This window comes from Tachyglossus aculeatus, chromosome 21 (assembly GCF_015852505.1).
Source record: "Tachyglossus aculeatus isolate mTacAcu1 chromosome 21, mTacAcu1.pri, whole genome shotgun sequence".
In the NCBI taxonomy this organism is placed as follows: domain Eukaryota; kingdom Metazoa; phylum Chordata; class Mammalia; order Monotremata; family Tachyglossidae; genus Tachyglossus; species Tachyglossus aculeatus.
The window spans coordinates 44053003-44071385 of NC_052086.1; the positions used below are offsets into that span (position 1 = coordinate 44053003).

Sequence of the window (18383 nt, forward strand, 5' to 3'; positions counted from 1 at the left end):
GGTAGACAGGATCCTGCCCTCAAGGAGCTTACAGTCTAGCAGGGGAGACAAACAGTAAAATAAATTACTGATGGTGAAGCTGCAGAGTATAAGACTATGTACCCAAGTGCTGAGGAGGATGGGAGAGGTTAGAAGATACAGGCCAAAGTGATTAGGTGATGCAGAGGGAGAGAGAATAGGGTGGAAAGATGAAAGGTAAATGAGAAGGAGCATGGTGTAGTGGATAGAGCAAGGGCCTGAGAATCAGAAGGACCTGGGTTCTAATTCTAGCTCCACCATGTCTTTGCTGTGTGACCTTGGACAAGTCACTTCAGTTCTCTGTGCCTCAATTCCCTCATCCATAAAATGGGGATTAAGACCATGAGCCCCATGTGGGACAGGGACTGTGTCTAACCTGATTATCTTTTATCTATCCCAGTGTTTAGTACAGTGTCAGGTACATAGTGAACACTTAAATACCAAAAAAAAAATGAGAAAGAGAGAGAAATTAGCCAGGGAAGGCTTCCTGGAGGAGAAGTGATTTTAGTAGGGCTTTGAAGATGGGGAGAGCATGGGCTGATGATAGGAAGGGGGAGGGGGACATGAAAAAGGGTCGGCAACTTCTTTGAGAGAGTTGGGCCCTGCTTCAGACCTTCGACCTGGGAGAGAGCCTGCAGGGAGAGGTCAAGGGGTCAGAAGTCACCGCAGTGAGGTGGGGGGGTGGGCTGAGGGGGCACCACAGCTGCAAGCCAGCTGAGGGAACTGGGGCGACGCCAGCTGATAGACCTGGCTCACTCCTCGAAGATCCAGTGATTGGTCCATGGCCTGGATGCATAAAGCCTTTATTTTATTATTATTATTAGAGCCCAGAGCCTGCCTTGAGTCATAAAAGGATTTAAGAGACTGCGAGAGTATAGAATTTAATGTAGTTGGCATCATTAAATAGTCCGGGAGGGGAAAGTTTCCCCACTAAATATTCCACCCCCGCTCTCGCTGGCTCCCTCTTCTCCAGACCCCCACCCACCCATCCGTCCAGCCAGGAAAACGCGTCCAAGCTGGGAGAGAAAGGCTTTGGGCTGGGGAGGGGTGGTGGGGGGAGGCCTGGAGAGAAGTTAAATAGGGCGGGGAAGAGGGAAGGGGGCTAGAGCTGGAGGAGGGACAGAGCCTCCTCTTTGCAGGACTAATTAGGAAGATTGGAGAGAGCCCCCCTGATAAGTAGCTTTTATCAGCCTATAAAAATACCACTTTCACTTATCTCCCAGCTCCCTTCCCAAGTCGGCCGCAGAAAGCTGGGGCGGTGGAGGAGAGAAGGCCGGGGGTGGGGGAAGAAACCAGGAATCCGGCCCCTGAAGAGTTACTGAGCTCATCTGCAAGTAGGAAAACGCCCTTGGGGGCTGGTGGGCGGGGGTCCCGGGTCGCTCGCGTGCCGGGAAGGGAAGGGATGCACACACCTATAGATTTGTTTCTCCCAGCTGAGCCTCCAGCCCGCTGCCTGCTCCGGTGAAATCGATCAGCCCATCAGCCCAACTCTTTGAATTCCCCATCCCCCCGCCCCTGCCCTCGCAGGTCAGCATACCACAATGGGAATTAATTAAGCAGGACTTCTCTGGACGGTTCTGAGTTGCCTCCAGAGACTGGGGAAGGGGCAGAAGGACCCTCTTTCTCCCTCCTACCCCCCACTAAAACCCCTAGGCCAGAAGTCTAGTTTCTCTGCCCTTGCCCCCATTCTGCTTGAGTTCTGGCCAGGGGAGGGGGTGCTGGCTCGGGTCAAAGAGCTGGATTGAACCCCCTTCCCTTCCCTCTCCCCCCCCACACCCATGTTGCCGGTGGATTTGATGACAAGAAATAATAAACAAAAGTAAGTTCGTTGTGGGCAGGGGATGTGTCTACCCACTCTGTTGCATTATACTTTTTCAAGTGCTTGTAGAGTGCTCTGCATATAGTGAATGCTCAGAAATATCAATGATGATCAGTGGTATTTAATGAGTTCATATTTTGTACAGAGCATTGTATTAATAACAATGATTGTGGTATTTTTTAAAATCTTACTAAGTGGATACAAGCAAATTGGGTTGGACACAGTTCCTGTCCAACGTGGGGCTCACTGTCTCAACCCCCATTTTTGAGATGAGGGAACTGAGGCCCAGAGAAGTGAAGTGACTTGCCCAAAGTCACACAGTAGACAAGTTGTGGAGGCGGGATTAAGCCCTTGGGAGAGCACAATACAGTTAATCCCTACTCTCAAGGAGCTTTTAGTCTGTGGGATGAGCACTGTAGTAAGTGCTTGGAAGTGTACAATATAATAATGTTTAGTAGGAAGTGGAAGTGTACCATATAAGTGTTCAGTAGGAAGTGCTTGGAAGTGTACAATACAATAGAGTTTAGGAGGAAATTCTTGGAGGTGTGCAATACAATAGAGTTTAGGAGGAAGTGCTTGGAAGTGTACAATACAGTAATGTTTAGTAGACAAGATCCCTGCCACCCAGGTGCTCTCACTCTGCTGTGCAGAAAGCACTTTTAGACTGTGAGCCCACTGTTGGGTAGGGACTGTCTCTATATGTTACCAACTTGTACTTCCCAAGCGCTTAGTACAGTGCTCTGCACACAGTAAGCACTCAATAAATACGATTGACTGAGACTACATCAGAGTTAGTAGATATGCTCCCTCCCCTCAAGGAGTTTATGACTAATCGAGAAGCAGCATGGCTTAATGGGAAGAGCAAGGGCTTGGGAGTCAGAGGTCATGGGTTCTAATTCTGGCTCTGCCACTTGTCAGCTGTGTGACTTTGAGGAAGTCACTTAACTTCTCTGGGCTTCAGTTCCCTCATCTGGAAAATGGGGATTAAGACTGTGAGCCCCACGTGGGACAACCTGATTACCTTGTATCTACCCCAGCACTTAGAATGGTGCTTGGCACATAGTATGCGCTTAACAAATACCACCACCATTATTATTATTGTTGTTATTATTATGACTAGAGGGGGAAGCAGGCATGTAAATAAATTACAGGTAAGGGAAGCAGCAGAGTAAAATAATACATATCTAAGTGCTGTGGGGCTTGGGTGAATATCACCGGGTTTAGGGGTGTGGATGCAACTGCTTAGCTGATGCAGATAAAAGGGAGAGTAGGGAGAGGGGCTGAAAAGTCAGTCAAGGAAGGTTTCCTGAAGTAGGTATGGTTTTAGGAGGGCTTTGAAGATGAGAGTAGTGGTCTGTCAGAAATGAAGGGGAGGGAGTTCTGGATAGGAAGGTGGGTGTGAGTGAGGGCTCGATTATGAGAGAGATGAGTTTGAGATACAGTAAGTTGACATTAATAGCTATGGTATTTGCTAGGCATTTATTATGTGCCAAATGCCATCCTAAAAGCTAGGGTAGATATGATATAATCAGAGAAGTGTGAGGTGTGGAAGGAGAGGAACGAGTTGGTAAGGAGTTTCTGTTTGATGTGGAGCTGGATGGGCAACCACTGGAGGTTCTTGAGGAGTGGGGAGAAGAGCACTGTGAGTTTTTAGAAAAGTGATCCACAGTACAGAGAGAATGGCCTGGAGAAAGAAGGCAGGGAGGTTAGCTCAGAGGCCTGATATGACAAGTGTTTGGACCAGCATGGTGGTGGTTTGGCTGGAGAAGAATGGCTAGATTCTGTAGATCTTCTAAAGGTAGGACCGACTGAATATGTGAGTTGAAGAGAGATGAATCAGTGATAATCAAGATTGGGGGCTTGGGATACAGGGAGTTTGGTGCTACTGTCTAGTGATGGGAAAATCTCAGGGAGGACAGGATTTGGATGAGAAGATGAGGAATTCGGTTCTGGACATGTTTAGTTGGGACATTCAAGAAGAGATGTCCTGAAGGCCTGAGGAAATGTGAGACTGCAGAGAAGGAGGGAGGTCTGGAGATGGAGATTTGGGTATCATCCGCACAGAGATGGAAGTTGAGGCCTTGGAAGCAAATGAGTTCTCCAAAGGAGTGGGTGTAGATGGAGAATAGACGGGACCCAGAACTGAGCTTTGAAGGACTCCCTCTCTCCTTTCTTCTCTCCCCCTCCCCCGGCTTCCTTCCCCTCCCCGGGCATCAGGATGCTGTGTGAGATGAACCCGAGGGAGCAGTCATTCTATTGCTATTCTATTCAGAGAAGCAGCATGGCTCAGTGGAAAGAGCCCAGGCTTGGGATTCAGAGGTCATTCATTCATTCATTCATTCAATCGTATTTATTGAGTGCTTACTGTGTGCAGAGCACTGTACTAAGCGCTTAGGAAGTACAAGTTGGCAACATATAGAGATGGTCCCTACCCAACAGTGGGCTCACAGTCTAGAAGGGGGAGACAGACAACAAAACAAAACATATTAACAAAATAAAATAAGTAGAATAAATATGTACAAATAAAATAGAGTAATAAATACGTACAAACATATATACAGGTGCTGTGGGGAGGGGAAGGAGGTAAGGCGGGGGGGATGGGGAGGGGGAGGGGGAGGAGAGGAAGGAGGAGGTCATGGGTTTGAATCCCGGCTCCGCCACTTGTCAGCTGTGTGACTTTGGGCAAGTCACTTAAGTTATCTGTGCCTCAGTTCCCTCATCTGTAAAATGGGGATTAAGACTGAGCCCCATGTGAGACAACCTTGATTACCTTGTATCCCCCCAGGGCTTAGAACAGTGCTTGGCGCATAGTAAGTGCTTAACGAATGCCAACATCATTGTTATTATTATTATTGCCCACTTTTCTGGCGAGGGGGTGGAAGTGGGAGGACACTGGGCAGTTTGCAAGTTTAAGAAAGCTAAATTTCCTCAGGCGGTGAACGAAATGCAACAGCCAAATGTGTATGTGTGTGTTAATAATAATAATGGTGATGGTATTTAAGCACTATGTGCTACGCTAAGCATTGGGGTGGATACAAGCAAATGGAGTTGGACACAGCCCCTATCCCATGAGGGGCTCACAGTCTCAATCCCCATTATCCAGATGAGGGAACTGAGACCCAGAGCAGTGAAGTGAGTTACCCTAGGTCACACAGCAGACAAGTGGAGTCAGGATTAGAACCCATGACCTTCTGGCTCCCACGCTTGGGCTCTATCCACTAGGCCATGCTGCTTCCCATGGGTTGTGTTAGGCTGGGGCCTGTGCGTGTCCCCATGTGGCAACCAGGCATCTCCCGGGGTGGACCAGGATGGCCCGGGAGAAAACGGTGCAGGCTCTATCCATGCCATGAAGACGGGGCAACCCGGGATCCATCAGCCGGGAGGACGGTTGGGGCTGGTCACCCTGGGGAGGACGGTTGGGGCTGGTCACCCTGGGGAGGACGGTTGGGACTGGCCACCCTGGGGAGGATGGTTGGGATTGGCCACCCTTGGGAGGACGATTGGGGCTCACCACCCTTGACCGGCCCCGGACACCTCTCTGGCCCAGCAGCCAGGGCTGGAAGCCTCAACATTCTTTTCCGAATATAGCAACAGGCCTTGCCCCCTTCCCGCCCCCTCATCCGCCCTTCACAAAGAAACCCACACACTCTCAGAAAGACAGACCTAAACCCCCAGACCCACAAATAACAACTACAAAAAATACAGGGCGGTGCATCAAGCAGAAACACAAAGATTCACATAAACACATATACACACCCATACACTCAGAAAGACCCAGACCTAAACCCCTAGACCCACAAATGAAAACAACAAAAATTATAGAAAGGCACATAAAACAGAAACACAAAGACACACATAAACACACCCACACACTCAGAAAGACACAGACCTAACCACCCCAGAGCCACAAACAACAACAAAAAAGCACGAGGCACATTAAACAGAAACATAAAGACACACATAAACACACACACACACACACAAATTCAGACAGCTATGTGTACACTTTTATAATCAAGCACTGAGACACACACACAAATGGACACATATAGATATGCTAGTACACCCAGGTGTGTGGGTCCTCTAGACTGTGAGCTCTTTATGGTCAGGGATTTTCTGTCTTTTTTGCTGTATTGTACTTTCCCAAGCACTTAGTACCGTGCTCTGCACCCAGTAAGCGCTCAGTAAATACGATTGAATTGAACTGAATATGCAAGGACCAACAGGTACACATAAACACAGACATGCAGGCATGCACATACACACTCATGCACGTACACACAGACGTGCACACACGCACATAGGCAAACGGACATATATAGACACACTCGCACTCAGACCTGCATGGGTACACAAACGATACACATAGACACAGAAGCGTGTGCAGGCATACACACACATATGCATAGACACAGATGTGCGCAGACACGCACATGGACACACACCGACACAGCCGCACCCCCGCACCAGACATATACACTCATGCACGGCGGCGGGCACTCCCGGGAGGTACCCGAGCCGTGTTTGTAAAAATAATAACAGTAAAATAAGCTAATAAAAAAAAGCCGGAGAGAGCTGAGTGCAGTCACAGGCCTCTGGCGCTTTATAAGACGAGTAGGGATTTGGGTTATTGATGGGGGCTCTGACCGCAGACCCCTCCCCCGTCTCTGCCCCCTCTTCCTCGCCCCTGTGAGGCCGGGGCCTCACATAATAATAATGATAATAATAATAATAATTGTATTTGTTAAGCGCTTACTATGTGCCAAGCACTGTTCTGAGCGCTGAAGTAGATGCAAGGTAATCAGGTTGGCCCACGTGGGGCTCACAGTCTTCATCCCCATTTTACCGAGGAGGTAAATGAGGCACAGAGAAGTTAAGTGGCTCTCCCAACATCACACAGCAGACACGTGGTGGAGCAGGATTTTGAACCCAGGTCCTCTGATTCTCAGGCCCGTGCTCTTTGCACTAAGCCACGCTGTTTTCCATAGCAACAAGGGCCACGGGACTAGAAGGTGAGGTGGCTGGGTGGCATGAAAAGAATCTTCCTGCAGGCTGTAACCTAAGGGTGATGGTGAGGGTGGGGGTAAGCCCCTCCTCTCGACTCCAAGCTCGTTGTGGGCAGGGAATGTATCTGTTTAATGTTATATTGTAATAATAATAACAATAATGGTATTTGTTAAGAGCTTACTATGTGCAAATCACTGTTCTAAGCGCTAGAGAGGTTACAAGGTGATCAGGTTGTCCCACGGGGGGCTCACAGTTTTTAATCCCCATTTTTCAGACGAGGTAACTGAGGCACAGAGAAGTTGTGACTTGCCCAAAGTCACACAGCTGACAGTTGGTGGAGCCGGAATTTGAACCCATGACCTCCGACTCCAAAGCCCGTGTTCTTTCCACTGAGCCACGGTGCTTCTCCCAAGTGCTTAGTACAGTGCTCTGCACACAGTAAGCTCTTAAAAAATACTATTTTGTGAATGAAGATGATGGTGGTGGTCGTCGTGATCGATCAATCAGTTGTACTTACTGAGCGCTTACTGTGCGCAGAGCACTGCACTAAGTGCTCGGGAGAGCCCAATATAACGATATAAAAGAGTTGGTAAACACGTTCCCTGCCCACGATGAGCTTCCAGTCTAAAGCAGGAGGTAGAGACGTTAATATGAATACATCAATTACGGATATGGACATATCCTTCTAGACTGTGAGCCCGTTGTTGGGTAGGGGCCGTCTGTATATGTCGCCAACTTGTACTTCCCAAGCGCTTAGTACAGTGCTCTGCACATAGTAAGCACTCAATAAATGCGATTGAATGAAACTACTATGGGGCTGAGGGAGCGGTGAATAAGGGGAGGCAAATCCCAGGGCAAGGGCGAGGGTGATTACAGTGATGATGAAAATTATGATAATAATAATAATGATGATTGTATTTGTTAAGCGCTTACTATGTGCCAAGCACTGTTCTAAGCGCTGGGGTAGATACAACGTTGATAACATGGGGCTCACAGTCTTTATCCCCATTTTACAGGTGAGGTAAGAGGCACAGAGAAGTGAAGTGACTTGCCCAAAATCACACAGCTAACAAGTGGCGGAGTCGGGATTAGAACCCACGACCTCTTACTCCCAAGCCACTTTCCACTAAGCCTCTCTAATGATGTGGTGATCAAGGTGATTGCGACTATGGTGGTGAGGATCAGTAGCTAGAGTGGTGATGATAATGGTGGTGATTATGGTGATAAGGGTAATTAATGATTGTGGAAATGGTGATGATTATGGTAATGATGATGAGGGTGGAAAATAAGGATGATGGTGGAAATGGAGAGGACGTATGACTTCCCCCCTTCAAAGCCCTACTGAAAGCTCACCTCCTCCAGGATTCCTTCCCAGACCGAGCCCTCCTTTTCCTCTGCTCCTCCTCCCCTCCCCCATCGCCCTACTCCCTCCCTCTGCTCTACCCCCCTCCCTGCCCCACAGTACTTGTGTATAGATGTACATATTTATTATTCTATTTATTTTATTAATCAATCAATCAATCGTATTTATTGAGCGCTTACTGTGTGCAGAGCACTGTGCTAAGTGCTTGGGAAGTACAAGTTGGCAACATATAGAGACAGTCCCTACCCAACAGTGGGCTCACAGTCTAGAAGGGGGAGACAGAGAACAAAACCAAACATAGAAACAAAATAAAATAAATAGAATAGATATGTACAAGTAAAATAAATAGAGTAATAAATATGTACAAACATGTATATATCTACAATTCTATTTATAATAATAATAATCATAATTTTGGTATTTGTTAAGTGCTTACTATGTGCAAAGTACTGTTCTAAGTGCTGGGGAGGATACAAAGTGATCAGGTTATCGCATGTGGGGCTCACAATCTTAATCCCCATTTTACAGATGAGGTAACAGAGGCCCAGAGAAGTTAAGTGACTTGCCCAAAGTCAAACAGCTGACAGTTGGCGGAGCCGGGATTTGAACCCATGACCTCTGACTCCAAAGCCCGGGCTCAATCCACTGAGCCACACTGCTTCTATTTATATTGATGCTATTGATGTCTGTCTACTTGTTTTGTTTTTCTGTCTGTCTCCCCCCTTCTAGACTGTGAGCCCATTGTTGGGTAGGGACTGTCTCTATTTGTTACCGAACTGTACTCTCCAAGCGTTTAGTACAGTGTTGTGCACATAATAAAAGCTAATCAAAACGATTGAATGAATGAATAGTGACGGTGGTAAAAATAGTAGTGATGATGGTGAGGTAGCAGTAATGGAATTGGTGGTGGTAATAATAATGGCATTTATTTATTAAGCGCTTACTGTGTGCAAAGCCTGTTCTAAGTGCTGGGGAGGTTACAAGGTGATCAGGTGTTCCCACGGGGGAGACTCACAGTCTTAATCTCCATTTTACAGATGAGGTAAGTGAGGCCCAGAGAAGTGAAATGACTTGCCCAAAGTCAAACAGCTGGCAATTGGCAGAACCGGGATTTGAACCCATGACCTCTGACTCCAAAGCCCGGGCTCTTTCCACTGAGCCACGCTGCTTTTCTAGTGGTAGTGATGGTAAAATGGTGGCGACGGTGGTGGAAATGGTGATGTTGATAGCAGTGGTGGGAATAGTGGAGACGATAATAGTGGTCGTGGTAATTGTGAGCGACCCCCTACGACCCCGACAAGACCCTCTCTGTGCCTCAGTTTGGTGCTTGGAACAGTGCTTGGTGAATAATAATAGGAGATGCAGCGTGGCTCAGTCGAAAGAGCCCGGGCTTTGGCGTCAGAGGTCATGGGTTCAAATCCCGGCTTGCCTGCCGTGTGACTTTGGGAGAGTCGCTTCATTTCTCTGTGCCTGTTACCTCATTTGCAAAATGGGGATTACTACTTTAAGTCCCATTAGGGACAAGAACACTGTCCAACCTGATTAACTTGTATCTACCATAGCGCTTAGTACAGTGCCTGGCATAAAGTAAGCGTTTAACAGACACCATTAAAAATGTGACGTAGTCTTTCCCAGTCTCTTTTATTCATTCAATCGCATTTATTGAGCGCTTACTGCGTGGCTCAGAGGAAACAGCTCGGGCTTGGGAGTCAGAGGTTGTGAGTTCTAATCCCGCTTCTGCCACTTGTCAGCTGTGTGATTTAGGGCAAGTCACTTAGCTTCTCTGTGCCTCAGTTACCTCAACTGTAAAATGGGGATTAAGACTGTGAGCCCCATGTGGGACAAGCTTGATTACCTTGTAACCCCCCCTCCCCCAGCGCTTAGAACAGTGCTTGGCACATAGTAAGCGCTTAACAAATACTATTATTATTATTATCATTATCATTATTACTGTGTGCAGAACACTGTACTGAGCGCTTGGAAAGTACAATTCGAAAACAGAGACAATCCCTACCCAACAACGGGCTCACAGTCTTTTAGAAGGCAATACTTCGGTCCTGCGGTTATGAGCCCGTTGTTGAGTAGGGACCATCTCTATATGTAGCCGACTTGTACTTCCCAAGCGCTTAGTACAGTGCTCTGCACACAGTAAGCGCTCAATAAATACGATTGAATGAATGAATGAATTTGCTAAGAGACGGATTTTTCCATTTAACAGTAGACAATTAAAACCTCCTGGACTCATGCTCTCATCGTTGCAAAGTGAAAAGCCCAGGATCAGCCGGCTAATGTATCATTATGACTTTTATTATCACTACTACAAATAAGACTTGATCTCCCGTTTAATCCGCTCAGCAGTATTCGGTATTTATCTGAATCCTCTCCCCTTTTGGCCAAGGCTGAAACTGTCGGGTTTTCTCTCACCACTAATGATGGGTGTCGAAAGGAAATTACCATCTAATCTGCAAGAAAAGAAGCCACTTCCCCGTATTCTCTTTCTCCAGTTTTCATTTTGGATTTTCCGCGCTCGGGTTTTGCTCAGAACATTTTCTTTTTTGGCTCGCGGTGCGGGGTGTGTGTATGACTGGGAGGGTATGGGAGCGTGTTTTTAAGTCTGAGTTCATGTTGAGCTAGGATCATCCAAGCCTTTTGAAACGGCATGGAGCCAGCCACCACATCAGAAAACTAGGGGGGATGAAATTAGTATCTTCTCTCCACCGTCTCTCGGAGCCAAATATCATGTGGGGACAGAAAGAGAGGCTGGGATAGTGGGAGGGGGAGGACCGGGACAGGGTAAGATGAAGAAAGGGAAAGACGAGAACAGGAGAAGGGAGAGGAGGAGAGAGAAACTTTTGTTTCTACCCCGTTTCTCCCCACCTGACAAGTTCGGATTTCCTTAAAGTTCCAGGACCAGGCCCGAGATATTCTAACATTCAAGACGACCCGTTTGGTCCAGTTTAGACCAATTTAGTCCGGTTTCCATTGGTCTCCAAGTCCAAGCCCATGTTCTGACCACTCGGACCCCACAGGACTGTACAGCCTCAGCTTTAGGGGTTGGGAGGCGAGGGGAGGTTGACCGTTGCCAGAAATGATAAATCAGAAGTGCGGTTTAGCCTTCGTAACTGAATTAGCCGCTTTGCTAAGGGCCGGAGAGCGTAGAGGTTTCTGCGTTAGCAGCCGGAGCTCTTGAATCGGTCCAGCGCTTAGAACAGTGCTCGGCACATAGTAAGCGCTTAACAAATACCATCATCGTTATTATTATTGAGCGACCCCCTACGCCTCTGCCCCCCACCCCCCGTTCTCTGTGCCTCAGTTTGACGATTAGAACAGTGCTTGGCACATAGTAAACACTTAACAAATACCATTATTATGATGATGATGATGATTAGGCGATCGTGGCCTCCCCTCACCCTTCCCCTTAGGCCCGTGACAAGGGAGGACAGGTCAAGATTGGCTAGAGGACGTTGTATAAAGAGGAAAAGGGGGAATCGACGTGAATCCCCTCCTCCTTATTCCCCCGTCCCCCAATTCTTTCTTTTCACTACCCCGAAGTAGTGGGGTTAAACTAGGTAAGGGGACATACATACCCAAACACCAACAAACACACGCACACCTACACAAACACACATATGTACACACAGACCTCAGCAGTCAATGCTGCCGTTCACCGCAAGGAGGAAACTACTCCCATCCTGGATTTTTAAAGGGGTTCGGTTTCAGCGGTTCCAAGACTATATTTTAATGAAGCGGAGAATCGGCAAAATAACATGCTCGATTTAGACAACCAAATGGGTTGTATGGGTTCCGAAAACCATGTCCTCCCCCCGCTCCCCCATCCCCATCCCTCCTCTTGAGTCAAGGAAGAAGGACGATTAAGGCCAAGAATGCGTCTTCTATCTCAGAAAAAAAAGATCTCCTATGAAATAGCTCAACAATCGAGGCGGTCAGGTTTCTGTAGAGGGTTGAATTATCTGGATAAATAGCCCCACTTTACATGGCCGGGATTTGGAAAAGGGGTCTAGGTACATATTTACTATTCTATTTATTTTATTTTAATAAGTGTTGCTTTGTTGTCTGTCTCCCCCTTCTAGACTGTAACCCCGCTATTGGGTAGGGACCGTCTCTATATGTTACCAACTTGTACTTCCCAAGCGCTTAGTACAGTGCTCTGCACACAGTAAGCTCTCAATAAATACGATTGAATGAATGAATGAATACTATGGCTTTATTCTTCCACTTTGCTGGTGTAGATCCCGTCAACGTTTAGTACAGTGCCCAGCACATAGCGCTTACCAAATATTATTGTTATTATTATTAGTAGTAGTATGAGTCTACAAGAGGTGGCGGAATAATTCTGTCCTGATTTCGGGGCGGGGGCTTCGGCGGCCTGTGGGGCCTAAATCCCGGCGAGGGGAGAGGAGGAGGGGCGGACAGAGCAGGAGCGATTCCTCTTCTCCTCGGCAGAGAGACCCCGGAGTCCCGTCCCCCTTTTCCCTCCCCACCCGGCCAACCGGTTTCCCGGTCCCGTCCCGGAATTCGGGGAACCTCCTTCCTCGGGGAAAGCCGGGACCCGCTCCATGACTGATGGATTTCCAGATTTGAGAGAATCGGGGGGAAGCGGGACGGGACCCTGCGATTTCTAAAAGAATCCCACGGGATCCTTCGGGAACGAATGTTCTCTTCCTCTTGGAGATTCAGTGGGAGAGTAAAATCAGAGGGGCTTTGTCCTAGAGGGGTGCAGAGACCTTGTCGCCTGCAGGCCCGAATTCTCCAGTCTTCCCATCGGTTTCCATTCCGCCTCCAGCCCGGGACGCAGGCTGCCCTCGCCGAGGTCTCCGCTGGCCAAATCCCTCCTTCTCTCCCGGGCTCTCTCTTAAGCCCTGTGGGCGACCAAAAGCAGGACAAGGAAGCCACCAGAGGACCACATGAACCATCGCCCTCCTTTTCCCTGTGCTGCACAGTTTGGCCTCTGCGGCGGAAAACTGAAGCCGGGCTGGGGGTGGGTGTATCCCTCCTTTTGCTGGGGAAGGGGAGACTGGGGAAACCGGTGGGAGGCAACGCTTTTCCTCTGCCTGACCAGGTCAGCTTTCCCCTTTTCTAAGGGGAATGGGGGGAGGGAAGAGCCTGATTGCGCGCGGGGGCGGGGGGAACACTGCATTTAAATAACCCAATAATCCGTAATTTAATAACCCCTATCCGTAATTTACTTATATCCGTAATTTATGTATCCATAGTAATGTCTGTCTCCCCCTCTAGATTGTAGACAGGGAACGGGTCTACCAAATCTGTTATATTGAACTCTCCTAGGTGCTTAGTACAGTACACTGCATACGGTAAAACTCAATAAATAAGATTGATAATCCCGAAATCAGTCAATCAATCAGTGGTACTTATTGAAGGCTTACTGCTCCCAGAGCACTGTATCAAGCGCTTGAAATCAGAGAAAAAGACCGAGCCCCCCTATCGCTCCCCCTAAATGACCCGGAGGGAGGGATTACAAAGCCCAGCGAGCCGACGGCATAAACCAAGGCCGTGATTCCTTTCCAGCTTCCTTTATTCCCTTTGGACGGAGGATTCGCCTCCGGGAAAAGTTCCGCTACTGCAGGGACTTTGCAGGACGACTCCCTCCGAGTGGCTGGGACCCCAGTATCCGGCTGTCTCCAAAACTTCGCTGCCGTGGACGGGGCAGGGGGATTGGGGGAGGAGGAGAGAATAGCTGGGGTGCAGGGGGGAGAGGAAATGGGGCAGGGGAATTGGGGGAGGGGGGGAGGATGGGTGGGGGCGGGAAACTGGACAAGGGACTTGGGGGAAGGGGAGAGGATGGCTGGGAAGAGAGTTTAGGGAAGGGGGAAAGGAGTCATTCATTCATTCAACCATATTGAGCGTTTACTGCGTGCAAAGCACTGTACTAAGCGCTTGGGAGAGAACAATAGAACGACAAAGAAGGCGGGGGCGGGAAACTGGACGGGGGGTTAGGAGAGGATAGCTGGGGGGGTCGGGAAACGGGACAGGGAGGTTGGGGGAGGGGGAAGGGCTGGGGGGGGGCGGTCTTTGTGTTTCAATAGAACAAGGGGGTTCGAAGTAAACCAATTGTCCCAGGCCTGGGAGTTTGGAGTCAAGGGGAGTGTCAGCCTTTCTAGCCGGGCTACTGCTGTTTTCGGGATAATGAACTGCTCAGATTATCGAACGACTGAGGCCTTGAGGCATTAGTAATTCAAGGTTTTAGCTTATGAATATTCATAGCGTCCGAGAACCAGTCTTCGTCTTGACGAAGAATTCATAACCACCGGATTAACGATTTAATATTAATCCTTTAGCGAACTAACCGTGTGAGGTTCAACTATTTTCTGACGCGAGAGACGTCGCAGCAGTCCCCGTCACACCATGTTCCGAATGATTCGATCCGAATTCAATCAATCGTATTTATTGAACGCTTACTGCGTGCAGACCCCTGTTCTAAATGCTTGGGAGAGTATAATCCCGGCTCCGTCAGCTGTGTGACTTTGGGCAAATCACTTAACTTCTCTGTGCCTCAGTTACCTCATTTGTAAAATGGGGCTAAAGACTGTAAGCCCCCCGTGGGACAACCTGATCACCTTGAAACCTCCCCAGCGCTTAGAACAGTGCTTTGCACGTAGTAAGCGCTTAACAAATGCCATTATTATTATTATTATTATTATTAATACAACAATCTAACAGACACCTTTTCCTGCCCACAATTCAGAGAAGATTTCTATCCCAACCTTCTGCCTCTCGACCAAGAAAATTCAGGATAATAACCCCTACTGAGATAGCAGGATCAGAATTTGAATTATTATTAATATTCATAATAATTAATTATAATAATAAAAGCGGTGGAATATATTCGAGATGATCAGGCTAGACGCAGTCCCTGTCCCATATGAGGTTCATAGTCTAAGGTCATTCTATCCTATTTATTGAGCGCTTACTGAGTGCAGAGCACTGTACTAAGCGCTTGGAAAGAGAGACAATCACTGCCCACACACGGCTTACAGTGTAAATTGGTGGGAGTTGGACTTCATCCTTATTTTACAGATGAGGAAACTGAGGTACTGAGAAATTAAGTGACGTGCCCGAAGTCACACAGCAGTCAAGAAGCAGAACCGGGATTAGAACTCGGTCCTCTGACCCCCAGGCCCGGGCTCTTTCCATTAGGCCACGCTGCTTCTCGAAGTACTCGGGGGGAAGCCGGAGAAGAGAGGGGGAGAGGACGGGTGTCCTGAAGGTTGTCCAGAGTAAGGTGACCTTTGCGTCCTGTCCCTGCTCGCTGAGAGCTGCCCTTGTCCGTCCGAAATTGTGGAAGCTAGAGAGTCGCTCTTGCCTAAAAAGAAAAATGACAGGTCTCGCCCGGGCAGTTGTTTCGGCGTCTGATTCTTCCAGTTTGGGGTTTCCACAGGCCCCCACCCGACTACGACCCTTCAAGGTCATTACAAGACATTTCACTTTCAGCTCGAGGCAGGGCGCCCCCCCCCCCCCGACTCCCCACCTTCCTTTCCCTCCCCCCTCGCCCCCCGCCTCCTCCTACACATGTGCAGTCTTCCTTTCTGTGGCCTCTCTGCAGACCTTATCTTGTTTTATTTTCTCCTCTCGGCGAAGATAGAGTCCTTTAGCCCCGGGAGTTTATTCTGGAATCAATAAAAGGGATTGTTATTCCCCACTATAGGCCCAGAAAGGGGGGCAACTCCTTCGAATAAGCGTGGTTAGGCCTTTCGTGCTAAAAACAAAAACCAAGCCATTGCCGTGGGCCCGAATTCCCGCGGATCACGGAGGTGTGAGCGAGAGTTTTCTGAGACCGAATTATCCAGATTCGGTCCTGTCGAGACATGACCGAATCTTCCCCGAGTTCGTTCGTGGGGTCGGCCACGTCCCCCCGTCCTTCCCCTTCAATAACTCGCTTTGTTTCAAGTCCGAGCGGAACGCCTGTCCCCTCGGAGCCGAGGGCTTATCAGGGGACGTCCGTGAGCTGAACTAGCAGGGGTGGTCTCGAATTAGATGGCACCGGCAGTGAGGTCCACCCAGTAACCCGTGCCCGTGTCCGTGTGCGTTTGTGTGGGCAAGTGTAAGTGTGAATGTGCATGAATGTGTGTGTGTATGAGTGGGTGGGTGGATGCGATTTCCCTTTCTTTTCGTGAGAGAGCCAGAAAGAGAGTCTGCCGTGGCGACAGGGAAGCCTTGTAATGAGGTGAAGGAAAATGTTTTCCGACTCAGGGAAATCATTAGTGTCTTTCAGCGTGCCCTTTCTTGGGGATGAGGGACTCCACTAAAACACCCCTTCGTGCCAGCCCCAAGACCCCCCGTTTCTTTCTCTCTCTAATCTGTCCCCGCCCTACTTCCCAACACATACACACTTTTCCCCCCGAGCCTGAATCCGTTCACTACTATGTTTTTGTCTCCCCTTTTTTCTTCTTCTGGATTTCGACAGAAAGTCTGGCATGACAGACGAAGAGGCGTTTTGTGGTCTGGTCGGCATTGAGAGTTTTCTTGCGTGGATTAGAAGCAGTAGATTTCCGTGGTTTCGCTGGCTCTGTCATGCCTAGGCAGACTATTAAGGGAGTTTAATTTGCAGATTACCGACACAATAGCCATCAAAGTCTGTGTCAATCGGCGTTTTGTAGTACTACATTAAAAAAAAAAATACTCCGTTCCAACTCGAGCTGCTATACCCCCATGTGCGAGGCTAAGAAAGCATCGCTCTTGGGTCTGTAACATATTCATGTGTTCTTGTCCTTTCCTCTGTTGCTCTTTTAGTATTTTCAAATCAATATAGGAACTCTCGCTGATCCCTCCCAGGATCCGCACCAGGGAAAAAAATCAACTACAAACCTCGAATATATATATATATATAATGTATATATATAATATATATATATATATATAATGAGTTGATTTAAAAAATGGGATCCCCATGTATAATTATATGGAGAGATATGTCCATATATGCACACATGTATATGTGCGGATTTATGTTCATGTGCACACATAAGCGTAAACCCTTTTTAAAAGTTTCAGTTCAAAGGGGAAGAAAAAGAGAAGCCGAATTATAAACCACTGGGAAAGGAGATAAGGCTGTCATGGAAAAACTGAGCAAAGTTCAGTTCCAGCGAAGGGGGAAAGGGATATAAAAGACACGAGGAGTATCTCCTAGGGACACGCTCTGACCGCGCGCCATCGAACGGAAAAGTGTGAGTCTGTCGATTTTTTTCCTCTTCTCTAACAAAAAGTAAATCTGACTTTAGCCGGAGACAGGCACCGTCCTAGAAAGGGTAGGTGAGAGTCCATACGCCATCGAAATCCGGATTCCAGGCAAGGAGGAGCACAGTCACATACGCACACATACACACACAGAAACCGAGAGAAAAAGAGAAAGTTAGAGGAAGCGTTTGTTTATTTCCAGGTGATTTGAACGCCCAGACGGAAGAAATCGCATCGTTTCGGAAACATTTCACGGAAAGAGAGAAGGTGAAAGAAGTAGGGAGACCCAGCATAAGCTGAAAGCCGGATAAGGCTTCTCCGACTCTTTCTCTCGAGAGTCCGTCAGGGTATTAAACCCGGGCAGGAAACGACAATGATTTCTTTCGCTGGAGAAGGGAGAATGACTGAGATTCGTTTTCTGAAAGAGACATGTTATATTCTATTGCTTAATAACCCAATTAAGCTCATTAGCTTCTCTCTCTCTGTTTGCTTCTTTTCCTCGCTCTCCTCTCGTTCTGAACCCGGTGCCTTGGGAGAGGGATTTCATTCGAGTTTCTGAAGTTTTCGGATGGAGAATGGCGGCAGGAACTCCAGGACGGTTGGTGGGTTTCTGATGGGAGAAAAAAAGTCTTCCAAACTCGATCTTTTAGACTGTGAGCCCACTGTTGGGTAGGGACTGTCTCTATATGTTGCCAACTTGTACTTCCCAAGCGCTTAGTACAGTGCTCTGCACACAGTAAGCGCTCAATAAATACGATTGATTGATTGATCTGAATTCGAAGCTTTCCCAACGATACAGACCAAAGAGAAAGAAAAAAAAGGAAAGGGAGGAAGAAAGTGAAGAGAAATCCCACCTCAGTCACTAATAATAAGAGTAGCAATAATAATAACAACTGTAATAATAATAACAGCTATAATCACAACAACAAAGATAATTCCACTTGAGGGGAAAAGATCTTCCCT

The 18383-nt window shown here is 48.0% G+C and overlaps 1 protein-coding gene across 1 annotated transcript in view; it reads left to right on the forward strand.

Moving 5' to 3' along the window:
* Nucleotides 1–1286: 1286 nt before the first annotated feature.
* The window catches only part of TBX5 (T-box transcription factor 5), an 82727-nt gene continuing 65630 nt past the window's right edge, over nucleotides 1287–18383 (forward strand). The window contains exon 1 of the mRNA XM_038763841.1: nucleotides 1287–1352. The gene's annotated coding sequence lies outside the window, so the exon portion shown is untranslated. The remainder of the gene's footprint in view (nucleotides 1353–18383) is intronic.